The sequence below is a fragment of the Thunnus albacares genome, chromosome 1 (assembly GCF_914725855.1).
Source record: "Thunnus albacares chromosome 1, fThuAlb1.1, whole genome shotgun sequence".
In the NCBI taxonomy this organism is placed as follows: domain Eukaryota; kingdom Metazoa; phylum Chordata; class Actinopteri; order Scombriformes; family Scombridae; genus Thunnus; species Thunnus albacares.
The window spans coordinates 23645851-23659088 of record NC_058106.1 but is presented as its reverse complement, the minus strand read 5'-3'; the positions used below and the strand labels follow the sequence as shown (position 1 = coordinate 23659088).

The following is a 13238-nucleotide window of genomic DNA, read 5'->3' as shown; positions in this document are numbered from 1 at the left end:
TTGATGATTTATAACAAGTTATGAGACAGCCAGATTCTTTGTCCTACTCTTCATCTTCAAAGGATTTAATCAGAAGAAGTGAAGCATAGCAGCTGGCAGACTGAGCACACATCACTGCACTGGCTGACTCAAATTCCAAATGCAGCCATCCCAAAACTGGTCTGCTGCTGAAACTCCCTTTATGAATCCTAACAGCCATGGATTTCCCATAAATACTATCAGTGGCATGCAGATGGATGGAGACCTATTTTGAGGCTGATTACAGAACTACTCAAGTGTGAGTGTGGTTATGAGGCTCATGTCAGTAATCTGGTTCTGGAGTCCCAGCTCCTTTAAGACCACATTGCGGGTCATAGTCTGAAGCCCAGAACAAACAAGCCCTGCCCCTTCTCTCTTTAATCTCCTCACAGAAAAGAAATGTGTTCGAAAGCAACAGTAAACATGAAATACGCAGACAAGTGGAAAATGATGCAAGACATTGGTTGATGACGGATGATATTCAAGTGACTTTAAAAAACAAAGGTCATGATACAGTGTCAGGATGATACAGGGCTTCTATTTCTAATTTCTCTCTCGCAAGGAGGATGGCGCTGTACCAGGGTAGATGAATATTCTAGCAGAAGATTAATAAATGATGAAGGGAGGGAGTGTTGAGAGGCTCACAACACTTTGGATTGCTCAACTGTTGTTTTGCATCCTCTTCCTCCACCCCTGTATGTCTTTAGTCGGGTTCCCCTCCATCAGCACATGATTTGTCCACTTCCTCACTCTCTCCTCCCTCACCGCAGTTTTATTCCTGGCTTTTCCGTGCTTGTGGACATCTATCGCAATTTATTTTGGCCAAGACAACCTGACAAACTAAAAATATCAATAATGTTACTCTTTCTTAAATTATAAATGTGCTTATGTTGAGCAAGTGGGTTCATTTTACTCAGATAGTACAGCCACTGAATTCAATAACTCAGAGAGAGGCAAATGAAGCATTGTTGTGAAGGTTTTTGTGGTAGTCTGCTGTTTGTTTATGAATCATCCATTACAAAACATTAAAGACGTGCCAGCTAGGGAAGTACGATATCAATTAATGAGGTTCGTCTCTGATGCATAAAAATACTAATATAGTGTAGCGACTGGCTCCTTCTGTCAAAAAGGACGGTGGTGTAACCTCACAAGCCAGTCAACATTATTTAATAGCAGAAAAACAAAGAGTATCTGCAAATGATACAGAAGTCTTTCTGTTTTTGCAATATTCCACCATACAGATGGATACATTTTGTAAAAACCATACAGATCTTAGCTTTAATGCAGTCTAGAAGACCAAGAAAAGTCACCTTGTCACCTTTCTAAATAAACCTCCTCTTTGTTCTCCACGGAGCAAATCTTCTTCACCCTTCCCTTTAATATTTTTTTCCATCCTTAGTCATTATTCCCTCTTCTCATTTCCTGCCTTCACTGTTTGTTTCTCCGCCAGAATGGCAAGGCTCAGCGGACATCCAGGCAGGTTAAGCAGCTCCCAAGGGCTCAGAGTTGCTATGTCTGCCCGTTCAGTGCCAAGCAACAGGTCTGAGTGTACCAGAGCACAGAGGTACACAACATTGGATAGTATCTAAACAGCGTCTAAACTGTGTATAATAATAATATAAATTAATTATACTTCCCCCCGCATTCTTCAGAATACCATACTGTAACAATGTGTCAAGGAACAGTAAATCTAACTTACTGATATCTGTAGGTAGGCAGAGCAGCTCTACTGTTTGCTCCAGGCGATGACCTAAAACACAGAAGGAGAGAGAGCATCAAACTGGAGAACCAGATGAAAGACACACTGTTCAGTATGAAGATTGAACTTTGATCTCTTCCTCCTCTTTGGACGTGCACATTAACACATATTTGATACGCTAGTGAGTATTTAGGGCAGCAGACCAGTAAATGAGAGGGCTCAGAAAATCACTGCAGCGGTCATCTGGCAAAAAAGTTGAACAGGCTCAATTTTTTCCGCAACACAGTGCAACGACATCTGGCATGGCGCTGCTGAGTTTTGGCATCTGATAAGCCTTTTAAATGCATTATTCTGTAACTCCAACTTGACTTCCTGGATTGTATTTCATTGTTTCACTAGTACCTTAAACAACACACTCCCACCAACGCAGCGCCTTGCACTGACCAAAAACGGAGGGCTGTTTTTGGTCTGAATGCTGCCATTAAGAAAAATATAAATATCTATACAATGTGTAATTAATGGGCTAAAACAAAACCAAACAAAATGCAACAAAAGCAACATTTGACATCTAATATGCTGTAATGAGCCATTTCTAGCACAGCCAAGTGAGACATGAATCAGGACTTGTAATCTGATACGATCTCAAACCAAACTCAGGGCTTTCTTTAGCTTAGCTTTATGACAGGATTTTTTTTACAACATGAATCCTTCCAGACCTTCATTGTTTGAGACAGAGTTGTGTAACAAGATTTCAGGGGTTACAGCAAACCTAGTGAAGCAGCAATATTAGCTCAGATGCATTCTCCCAATCTCTGACAGAAGGACTTCTCCATCTGCCACTAAGCCAAGGCCACATGTCACATCTCATCCCCGTGCCCTGGGTCCCCTTGTGACAGCCTCAAGGTTGCTGTCCCCACTCGGCAGTTTGATCAGACCAACCAGAACATACCAGCAGCACACACATTGTTGGTGTCAGTATGATAGCTCTTTTACAACAGCTGGAGGGGGGGGGGGTGGTTGTGTTGTGTGAAGTGATGCGCTCAGAGAGGGTGAAAAAACTGGGCAGGTGTAAGACGCTGTGAAGACGACAGTGGATTCAGTTATTGGTGCGAAATAACTGTGTCTTCCATGATTCTCAAATGACACAAAATCATATGCAAAGAGATTTCCACTTGGCTATGCAAAAATTACAGATCAAAATGTCAGATTATCTAAAATCTACTCCAAAAACAGCTGACTATGATAGATAGATAGATAGATAGATTAAGAAAAATTGGTGGAGGCGGAATGGGGGACAGAGGAGGACGGGTGCCTGCTGTCCTCCGCATACATTAAGTCCAATGTAAGGTGGGATCTCTTACATTGGACTTAATGTATTTCATTTTTTTTCATGCTAATCTGTGATTGGCCATGACATGTAAAATGACGCTCCAAGGGAGGCTGTCCTCCCTTACCAATCAACAACCAGAATGCAATATTGACATCGAGTTGGTCCAATGATAGTTTCCAGATTTCATCTTCAATTCTCTCCACTGTAAGGCAGAGTAGCAGCAGTAGATAGCTCCTTGCGTTAGCCAACGCAACAGTTAGCTTGTTGTAGCAGCCTGAAGGACTCTTTATACATCCGTGGAAGACTGTTAAGGACTGTTGTTAAGCTAACGGGAGAAATTATCTAGATTGTGCAGCACAGCAGCAGCGGCTGGAGAGAGAGGCAACCTGAGAAACAACCAGGAGAGTTAGCTTGTTTGTCAGTGTTGCTAATGATATCAGACCGGTTAAGCATCAGCCAGGAAGTTCTGTAAACTAACAAACAAGAGGACCAACAGTCACAAATGGACATTATGACATGAATACTTCATCTCCATGATAGAAAGAAGAAGACTTCAGATAACGTGAGTTGGATACAGCGTCTCTCTCTCTGTCTCTTTGGTCGCTAATTTCATCTCTGATGGTTAAATGTCTCTCTGTGTGGCTGTTGTGTGAATTTATCTCCTTAACAAGAATGCAGCAGAAATCAAATAATGTGTTGTGGGTCACATTAGTTTGCTTGTTGAAGTTACAGTGAGCTGTCTGGACTCACTCATTCATTCGTTTTTAACTGAGTGGTTGTTCAGTCACCTATTGATGTGTGATTAGTGAGTGAGTGCAGGAGGTCTGGCTGCTTGCTGTTTCTTTAGTCCGTTTTTAAGCTGAGCGGTATATGGAGTAATAAGCTTAAAGTAAATAGAATAACAAGTGTTAACTAGTGGTGTAACGGATTGTAGTTGATCCGTGAGCTCTACAGATCGCCCCCCAGGCATGCATAGGAAATGTGGATTAATTGCAAAATTTAATGTCTCATTTAAGATAAAGTAAACAAACTGCTTTAAGTACAAGTCATGGACAGACAGCATGTCGCTAACATTAACAGGGATTTTGAAGAGCAACGATCAAACCAGCATCTAACGGGTCCGATGTGACATTTGAGTTGTTTACCTGCTGTTTAATGTGCTGCAGCTTAGCAGCTTATTAGCTATCTAGCTAAATGCTATCTGCTAAATGTCTTTAAAGACGCAGCCTTTTCACCACTCAAGCAAATTATTTTATTGGCATATAAAATTGCCCCCCACTCCTTTGATTTCATCAGCTGGGACGATGATATAGTTTGATGCGGTTTGTTGTAAGATTCCATGTTGGTTTTCCTCCTGTCCTCCCCAATTTTTTGAGTCACCAGCCGCCACTGATAGTAGGTGAATGCAGTTTTTCAACTTCTGTGTTCATATATGGGATATCCAAGGTAATGCATTCTTGTGAACAAGTGTGATATACCATATTTCTAAATTTTAAATGTGACGATAAATAAAATGTTAGCTTATTTGTGATTGCTTTATAAATAAAAACAAGACAGTTTGGTTCCCTTCGATTGGTAAGTGATGTCCAGCCTACCTTCTCATAAGGGATACAATGATGGGTTCTAAAGCTGTCATCTGTAATAAATCTAAGAGAACTGTGATATACAGCATCAAGGGGTTTGAGGGCAGCAACATACATGTAAATTACATCTGCATAGTCAAGCACTGATAAAAATGGTGCCTGTACAATCTGCAATCTACTGCTAAAAGACAGGCGCTGCTTATTTTTATGAAAGAAATCTAATTTAAATTTAAGCTTCCGTTCCTCAACATGAGTTTTAAATGATAATTTTGTATCTAACCAGACACCCAGGTACTTACAACATTGGACTTTTTTAATTTAAGCCCCAGATATTGTACTAATAGTAGCCTAAAACTTTTGATTTGGGATCTGGTGAAGAACATGTAATTAGTCTTATCTGTATTTAGTAAAAGCTTAAGTTTAATCAGGGCCTTTTGATTGCCAAAAATACGCATTTAAATTAGACAACGCTTTGTCAATGGAGGGCACCAATGAGTTTAATCACTGTGTCATCAGCAAAATAATGAATAGAACTGTTACTAACCAATGAGCCCAGGTCATTTATGTACAATGTGAACAGAATAGAACCTAGTATTGAGCCCTGTGGCACCCCCTTTGTAATTTCAAAGAAACCAGATTGATGACCGTCCGTTACTATTGCTTGAGTTCTGCCAGTAAGATAACTGTGAAAGCAGTTACATGCATTTGTGTCAAAACCAATTGATCTAAGTCTATCCAAAAGAAGAGTATGATCCACTGTGTCAAATGCCTTAGACAAATTAATGAACAGGGCAATATGACACTCCTTCTTATTCAGAAGAACAGATTACATCACTCTGATGTTCTGACAGCATGCTGCTGTCAAAGTGCTATGTCCAGGTCTGAAACCAGACTGATGGGGGTCTAAAATGCAATGCTCAGATAGAAAGTGATGCAGTTGATTATTGATGAGCTTTTCTAAGATTTTAGATAACATGACAGCTTGGAGACTGGGCGGTAGTTATTTGGATCGTTGATGTCATCACCTTTATGCAGAGGTGGTACATGTACTGCTTTCCACACTCTAGGAATATTCCTTGATACAAGAGTTAGATTAAAAATATATGTTAAGGAATAAGCTATTAGGTGTAGCCAGTAACAAGAGTCTTGTATTCAAGAGGTCTGCTCCAATAGTCTTTTTTGGGTCAATTGAGGCCAAGGCATCAGAAACATCCGCAACAGAGAACTGTCTAAGGGAAAATCTTTCCCCAAAGGGGATGTTGTTATTACAATGGATCCCATCTTTGACTGACGTAAATGTAATTAGATTTGAATTTCAAACAAGTGACCAGAAGAAATAAATTGACAATTACAATATCACAGATTTGTTCTTTCTCTGAGACAATGACAGAATCTAGAGAAGTTGCTTGGTTAGGGAATAAGCATGACCATGATTTTATGACTTAATTGTTTTCCAAAATTTTGCTGGATTTCCACTGCACTTTGACAGGGTATCAACAAAATAACATGACTTAGCTTTTCTAAGTGCCCTGACACATTTGTTTCTCAACTGCAACAAAAGATCTGCCAATCCATAGAGGACTTGGAGCCTCATCCCCATGCTACATCCCTTAACCTTAACATCTCTGAGATTTCAGGTGTGAACCAAAGATTTGATCTACTTTTTACCCTGTATTTCTTAAAGGGAGCGTATTTATTTGCTAAGGAGTTAAAAACATCTGTGAAATGGCTTAGGGCTAATTCAGGGTCAGGATATCACTGAGAAATAATCACGAAGAAAAGCTTGCTCAGCAAAATGTTTAAAGTCTCTCTTTATAATAATATATGATGGAATCTTTTTTTTGTTTGGAATCTCTAATTCAGAAAATTGGACAATGATCACTTAAGTCTAGTGCAAATACGCCACTGGCTATGCATTATGTGATTTGTTTGTAAGGATTATATCTATCAGCTCAAAACAATTGATATTCTGTTTGGTCCTCAGAAAAGATTTACCCGTTTTTCTGGCCACACAAAACAGAGAGGAGCAAAATAATCTTTTTAAGAACAAGTGATCAACACTCGCTGACTCATTCTACTATAGGAGAATAACAGATGAGCAATGTCTGACAAAGCAGCTATAGGAAAAACTGTTAAGAAGGAAGGAAAACAACAACTTAGGAGCTGACTTCTGCATCAATTTGTTCTAAAACATAATAAAAAACAACAAAAAATACTATTCAAGACAGTTTTTTTTCTCATTTTCAATGGCAACACACAAATTTGTACTGCACTTGTGAGGACATTGTTTTGACTTTCAATAACTCTCTGATGGCTTACATCAACATAATATCTACAGTACATACCTGACCCTTGCATTTACCTTGCATGACCTTAGCCTGAAAACTGGGTCTCAATCCTAAAACAGATGGCGATAGATTTTTCAACCCCCAAAACATGAGAAATACACTTTACACAGATGATATTAGAAATGGTTACAATGACAATTTCTGTCCCATCTAACCACTGCTGTAGCATAGTTCCCCTCCTCCTACTTACAGCCCTGAGGCTTGTACTGGTCCCTCAGGTCCAACTCACACTGCAGCACACTGCAGCTATACAGTGTAAGAGACAAAACACTCAGCAGATCACACTCACGACCAACCCAAAGGAAGATACTCAAGTCAGCTGTAATCTAGGAATCTTTCGGTACTGTGTAGCCACACACACAGTATCATATTATCTTAAAAATTCTGAAGCAAATAGGCTATGTCAAACCACATTTGTTTTATAGCTGGCCTGAATACAGATACATTTCTATTTTAATTCATATCTGCTGGTGTTGCTGTCTTTGTGTCTGCTTTCCATCTAAAGAAACTAGACTGCCAAATCAAAGTGCACATGGGCATGTAATTAAATATAGCAAACATACAAATGAGGAATTCACAGGTCCATAGATACAAGTATCATTAAAAGATGATAATAATAGGCTTGATGGCGGTATCACATGCAATTAAAAACGGTATCCATTTCTTTATGGAAAGGCTCAAATCCGAGTAGTTAAAATTTTTATTTGTTCCAATTAAGGCTCAGCACTACAACATACTGTATACAGACAATACCATGTAGGTTACCAAACGTGTCAAATATCTGAATGCAAATACTCTTCAAGAGGCAACTTTGGCCACTATGTCACACAGAAAGGTTTTTTTTATGATCACAGGTGTGTAAAACCTGAGGGGATAAACACTCCTTGTAGAGATGACATGGCCTCTTTGTTGCTGCATCCTCTACTAGAATAATGAATTTATTAACTGATTGATTGATGTTTAAGGCTATCCCTTCAGTTTTCTAGATCAACTGTTTGGGGCTCTGTTATTGGCATGAATGACTGAGCCCTTTAACGCTGCAATAGAAAAGGTTAAATGTAATTCTTGCATGGAGCTGGGATCAGATCTGCTCTATGTCAGCTGCATTTTGGCATCATTAGTGTGTTTTACTATAAGATCAGAATGCAAACATTTGAAAAGGACAAAAAATAATACATTAGGGCTACGACATATCAATTAATTATCAAATCTATAATTTGTCAAACACCTCTGACTTGGTACAAGACAGTATTGAGGGAAAAAAAAACATGATCTGGACTACTTAAGAATGCTGTATTTGTTTTGATAAGTGCCTGATACAGAAAGGGTATGTAAATGCAGTCTGAAGACATCAATACTGTCACATCGTCAATCAACAGCTACTCAACACATACACATATGTGCACACCTGCATCTCAGCTCATCAAAGCCCATCTCCAGCAGGAAATCTATCCACATTGATCTCCATCCTCCCCCCGTCTTCTCTCATGACAGGTAAAGGCTTACAGCACACTGTTCACTCTAAAACCTTGCATAAGCTGTTCCGTGGCATTTTACACCCCATCAACATTTTACAAGGTTGCTCGCTGTTATGCTGTTGTGACCTTGTGTCCCGGAGCAATAACTTAGCTCTCTTTTTTGAATTACAGATGCAATGCACCCAAACGATGGAACAGAGGACGAAATGAGAGTACTTTAAGGCAGAATAGAGATAAACAAGCTACTGGCTGCTTACAGGCCAGTTAGGATGTCCTGACCTAACCAACTAACCTGTTATTCCACTAATCTTTCAGTTTTATTAAAGAATATGGTGCATCATACTGATTTCTGTTCAACATAGACACGACAGGGTAATAATAATGAAGTGCGGTGAACACAGGAACAATAACTCATGTTGTTATTTTTAAATCTGTTATCTATTCACTTCAAACCCATCACTATTAATTCTCTCATTAGTATTCCTCAGCTAGCCTCAACTCACCCGAGGCTGAGAGGTCAGCAAAGGCGGCTCCAATTTCAGCATGCAAAACCAAACCAGAGGACTGTTTTTGAGATTATTGCTGAGTTGTGGAACCTCTCTTCTGACCTTTGAAATGCCTCCTAAACCAAACTCAGTAATGTAGGTACGGGAAACCTTTTGATGCAGTGCTTTGGCAATTAGTTTAACGCAGTGTACATGTTCAGTGTCTGTTGACGTGTCTAGAGATATACTTCACAGTCAAACCTAAACCTTACAAAGGTAACTGTGTTTGAAATATATTTGCATTTGTTCAGTAACATAATCAGAAAATGTTTCCTAATTTATAAAAATAGTGTATTACATCTTTACCGCTTTTAAGCAACCCCTAAGTGCCTTATTTAGCATAATTGGGTGTTTGTGTGTTGTAAAAGACAACAAAACAGGCTGCAATTTGGTTTGTTCTGCTATGTAGAGTGAGGCCTAAAGGCACAACCCCTGATCAATATATACTGTAAAATCAGTAACGAGAAATTCAGTAATGTTTACCCCCACAACTAAAGCAAAAGATTGGAATCTGCTATGACTCTAAAACTGACAACTCTTCTAATACACAGACAGTTCTACTTTCTTTTACTTTCACCTTACCACTGAATGCATCATTCAGCATAGTTTGACCCCATGTGGGTGTGCACTCTCCACAATGACTTACACACCCATCGCAGTTAAGATGAGACACCACCATATTTATTGTCTGTTTTCTTTATGGTAAGCTGTTAATCTCTCAAAGAAGTCGTTTGTGAAAGCTCACAGTCCTCTTATATAGATTCTGGATGTCCTACCTGTCATTGAGCACATTACCATGCTTAAAGGATGATAGATAACAGCTTTATACTAAATTAGACATTTGTATTTTGCTTCGTGCTCCAATATTTGTATGTACATGAACGCAGGATAAACCAAATACAATAAATGTATCTCTAAACTTCACTAATGTCAGCAAAGCCCAGGTATTTAATCAGGGTTTCATAGATTAGAGACACTGTGTACATTGTATATTTACATGCACAAGCTCGATACCAACATACTAGAGTCTCCTGAATAATGGCCGGATATTGATGTGCCTGTAAAGACACTCATTAAGACAACCACCACAGCCCTCTAGTCACATACCTCTTGACTCCTGTACTCGACTTTTTGTCAGTGCCCTATAACCGGCCTCAGACTACAGCAGTTCTGGGCCGATTTATCCCCGATTCACCCCTCCCGATAATCGGAGGACAAATCTGGTCTGGGACCTTGGTCAGTACCAATGTTCGGCCCAGATTATCTGGTAATGTGAGGGGTTTACAGATCCAATCTTAAACCTCCAGAAATGCTTTGCAGACTCATTGGGGCCACCTCGATAATTTCAAACATGTTTGATCTTTAGGAGTTAACATCTGGATGATTACGTCACTATTTTCCAAGTGGGACCACAATAGCCAATGAGAGAGACAAGTCTACAAGGAGACGGAAGTGAATGAGAGGACTTTTGAAATGGCGGCCGCGAAGAAACAACAACAAGCTGTTGTACCGGTGCGATGGACAGCTGAGATGGAGGAAAGGCTTGGCGATATGTGGCAAGAATACGACTGCCTATATAACGTGTCTTCCAAGACATATCATAACCGTACAAAGAGAAGAGTTTTACTCAAACAAGTTGTTGCACCATGTCAGTCTCCATTTTGTTTGCATCTGCTTCCTCATGAGATCACATGGGATCACATAGCATTGCTCCCTCTGGCACAATAATTTTAATATCCTGTTGTGTGTGATGCGCCATTATTTTCAAATCTTGTAATGTATGCATATTTGAGATTAGAGAGAAGAACATCTTCTCCTTATTTCTTATATCTTCTCCTTGTTTCTCCTTATGTGCGAAATGCAACCCAATTTCAAAATCTGTTCGATTTTTAAAACTACTATAGTCTGAGCTCAGTTTAAGTGTACTACTATACACTTCAAGTACTTTAAATTTCACCCTCAGATACTTTAATGCTGTTATATATATTGTTGACATTTCCTAAAAAATATATCTCTGCTAAAGCTGTCCTAGAAATGATGCATGATGTAGTAATGTCTTGTGTGATGTTTATATTATAGGGTCTTTCATGCTGCAATACTGTAACCCATGAACTGAGTGAGTAATATGGCCTACATAACAACAACCAGAACAAAGAGGAAGGTTGGGCCAGCGATTTAAAGGCACCTGCTGAGTCTGGTGTTTGATGTGTTACGGAGGTTCACCAGAACACACAACAGTCTGCACATCAGTCTGTGCTTGACTGCCTGTCTCCTCAGACAACCTTACAACCCTTGCTCCAGTAAGGAGGTTAATGCTAATGTGCTGCCCAAGCTCTGAATAGGCATTTCTGGTAGAGGCATACCCAGCTGCCTGAGGTTATACTGCATGAAAAATGGATGCCATTGCTCTGTGACAACTTTAAGAAAAACATGTCAAAACAAATACAACAACTCCCTGTCAAGTTCATGTGGAGTCATTCAATGTTCTTTCTTTCAGGTTTTTTTTTTCAACCTCATAAAATACATAAAAGAAATTAATCTTGGCTGGATCTCAATCAAAAGCAAAATCTATACTAATAAAACAATATCTAACCTCCAAACAACACTGTATGTGGAGTAATAAAATATACATGTGAAACAAACTAAAACAATTAGGCTAGGTTGTCCGAAGTATTTTTAGATAATTGCTGACAATTTCTGTAGATCTTCTGTAGCTAGATGCCATCTAAAACACATTTTAAAGATCTTTGACAGAAACAGATTAATATCTTTGATCTGAGATTAAGGTTTAAGGCACTCTCAAGCATTAAAACATATTTTCTATATTAACACTGAACAAAGTCTTTCAAAGTGAAAGGGTTTCTATTTAGTAGCTAACATCCCTTACATTTATGGTGGACATCATTTTTAATACTGGCATGCCAATATATTTGCCTGATTGTTTACCATAAATTTATAGAATTTAATGTTTTTATTTTTGCTGCTTTGCTGCTCTGTCTTTCTCATCCCTTTCTTTGTGTTAGTTATATTTCTTTCTGTGTGGTCCCCTCTTTCCCTGTTCCTCTCTGAGCAAGTCTCACTCTATTGATGAAACAACCATCTGGTTGCTCTACATCAGTTTTATCACACAACTGATGAACAATCATCTCTGCTGTCAATCAACAAACATAGCTGGCAATAGACATAAAGGCCCAGATGCTGGTACGCCAAAGCAGTTCAAGATTCAGCCCAGTTCATATTTGTCATGCTTGAACAATAACAGCATGCAGCATTTTCTATGGAAATAGATTTACCTCTGCATCTATTGACAGCATTCTGCAATCTCTTGCTGTAGATAAGGAAATTTACCAGATGTGGGTTTGTCTGCATAGCTTCAACAATGACAGCAGCAGGTGAGAATCTCTGCACATCTAAATGCTAATGTCATGCTGCTCCTCAAACAAATGTGCTAGCTAATGAGCTGCTTTGGTGAATGCATCTTAAGCCTAAGTAATGACATAAGTGACAGCATACCTAGGGAGAGGAGTCACCTTATGATTCAGAACACAGCAGGAGGGTTGGTAAAATGAGTATATTAAGGTCATGCATGCACACTACATACATACAAAAATGAATGATGCCAATGTTAGTGGAGGTTAGTTTTTTTGATACTCCAAGTTATCTAATTAGAGGCCATGCATACTGAATAGCTGCATCTTCCTCATTTGTCTGCATATAATCTTAAAACATAAAAAGGAAAATTTTGCAGGAAGACTGATTGTAAAGTGACGACTGTTTACATCTATCATATGCTACCTGGGAAGAGCATGGAAAAATGTACACACACAAACTCATACTACAAGTTAACAAAGATATGCAGAGAACTCTAAGAAAGACAAACTAATAATGAACAGTTAAAGAAAAAAGATGCAGCGTTGCATCTTTGAAAACAATTGTGTCGCTTCCGTGCCTCCACTACCATACTGCAGTGTGATGAAGGATGACCACTAAGTACCTCATTGATTAAAACGTCAACAAAATGGCCACAACTGTAAATTGCAAATGAAACAGTAAAGATCAAGGGTAAAAGTGTAACCAAAAGGACTTTATTCTCTACATTGGTCGGAATGCATTCTCGGAACCCAATGGCTATTATCTGATGATGATTTAGCTTTTTATCAGCTTTTTTATCATTTATCTGCATTCATACACATATATCTGTCAATAGAGATTAGCCAAAATGTCATCTGGACCGTTT

At 39.0% G+C, this 13238-nt stretch overlaps 1 protein-coding gene across 1 annotated transcript in view; it reads right to left on the bottom strand.

The window, feature by feature from the left end:
• The window catches only part of apba2b (amyloid beta (A4) precursor protein-binding, family A, member 2b), a 71323-nt gene that overhangs the window by 45828 nt on the left and 12257 nt on the right, over nt 1-13238 (bottom strand). The window contains exon 2 of the mRNA XM_044350743.1: nt 1718-1768. The gene's annotated coding sequence lies outside the window, so the exon portion shown is untranslated. The remainder of the gene's footprint in view (nt 1-1717; nt 1769-13238) is intronic.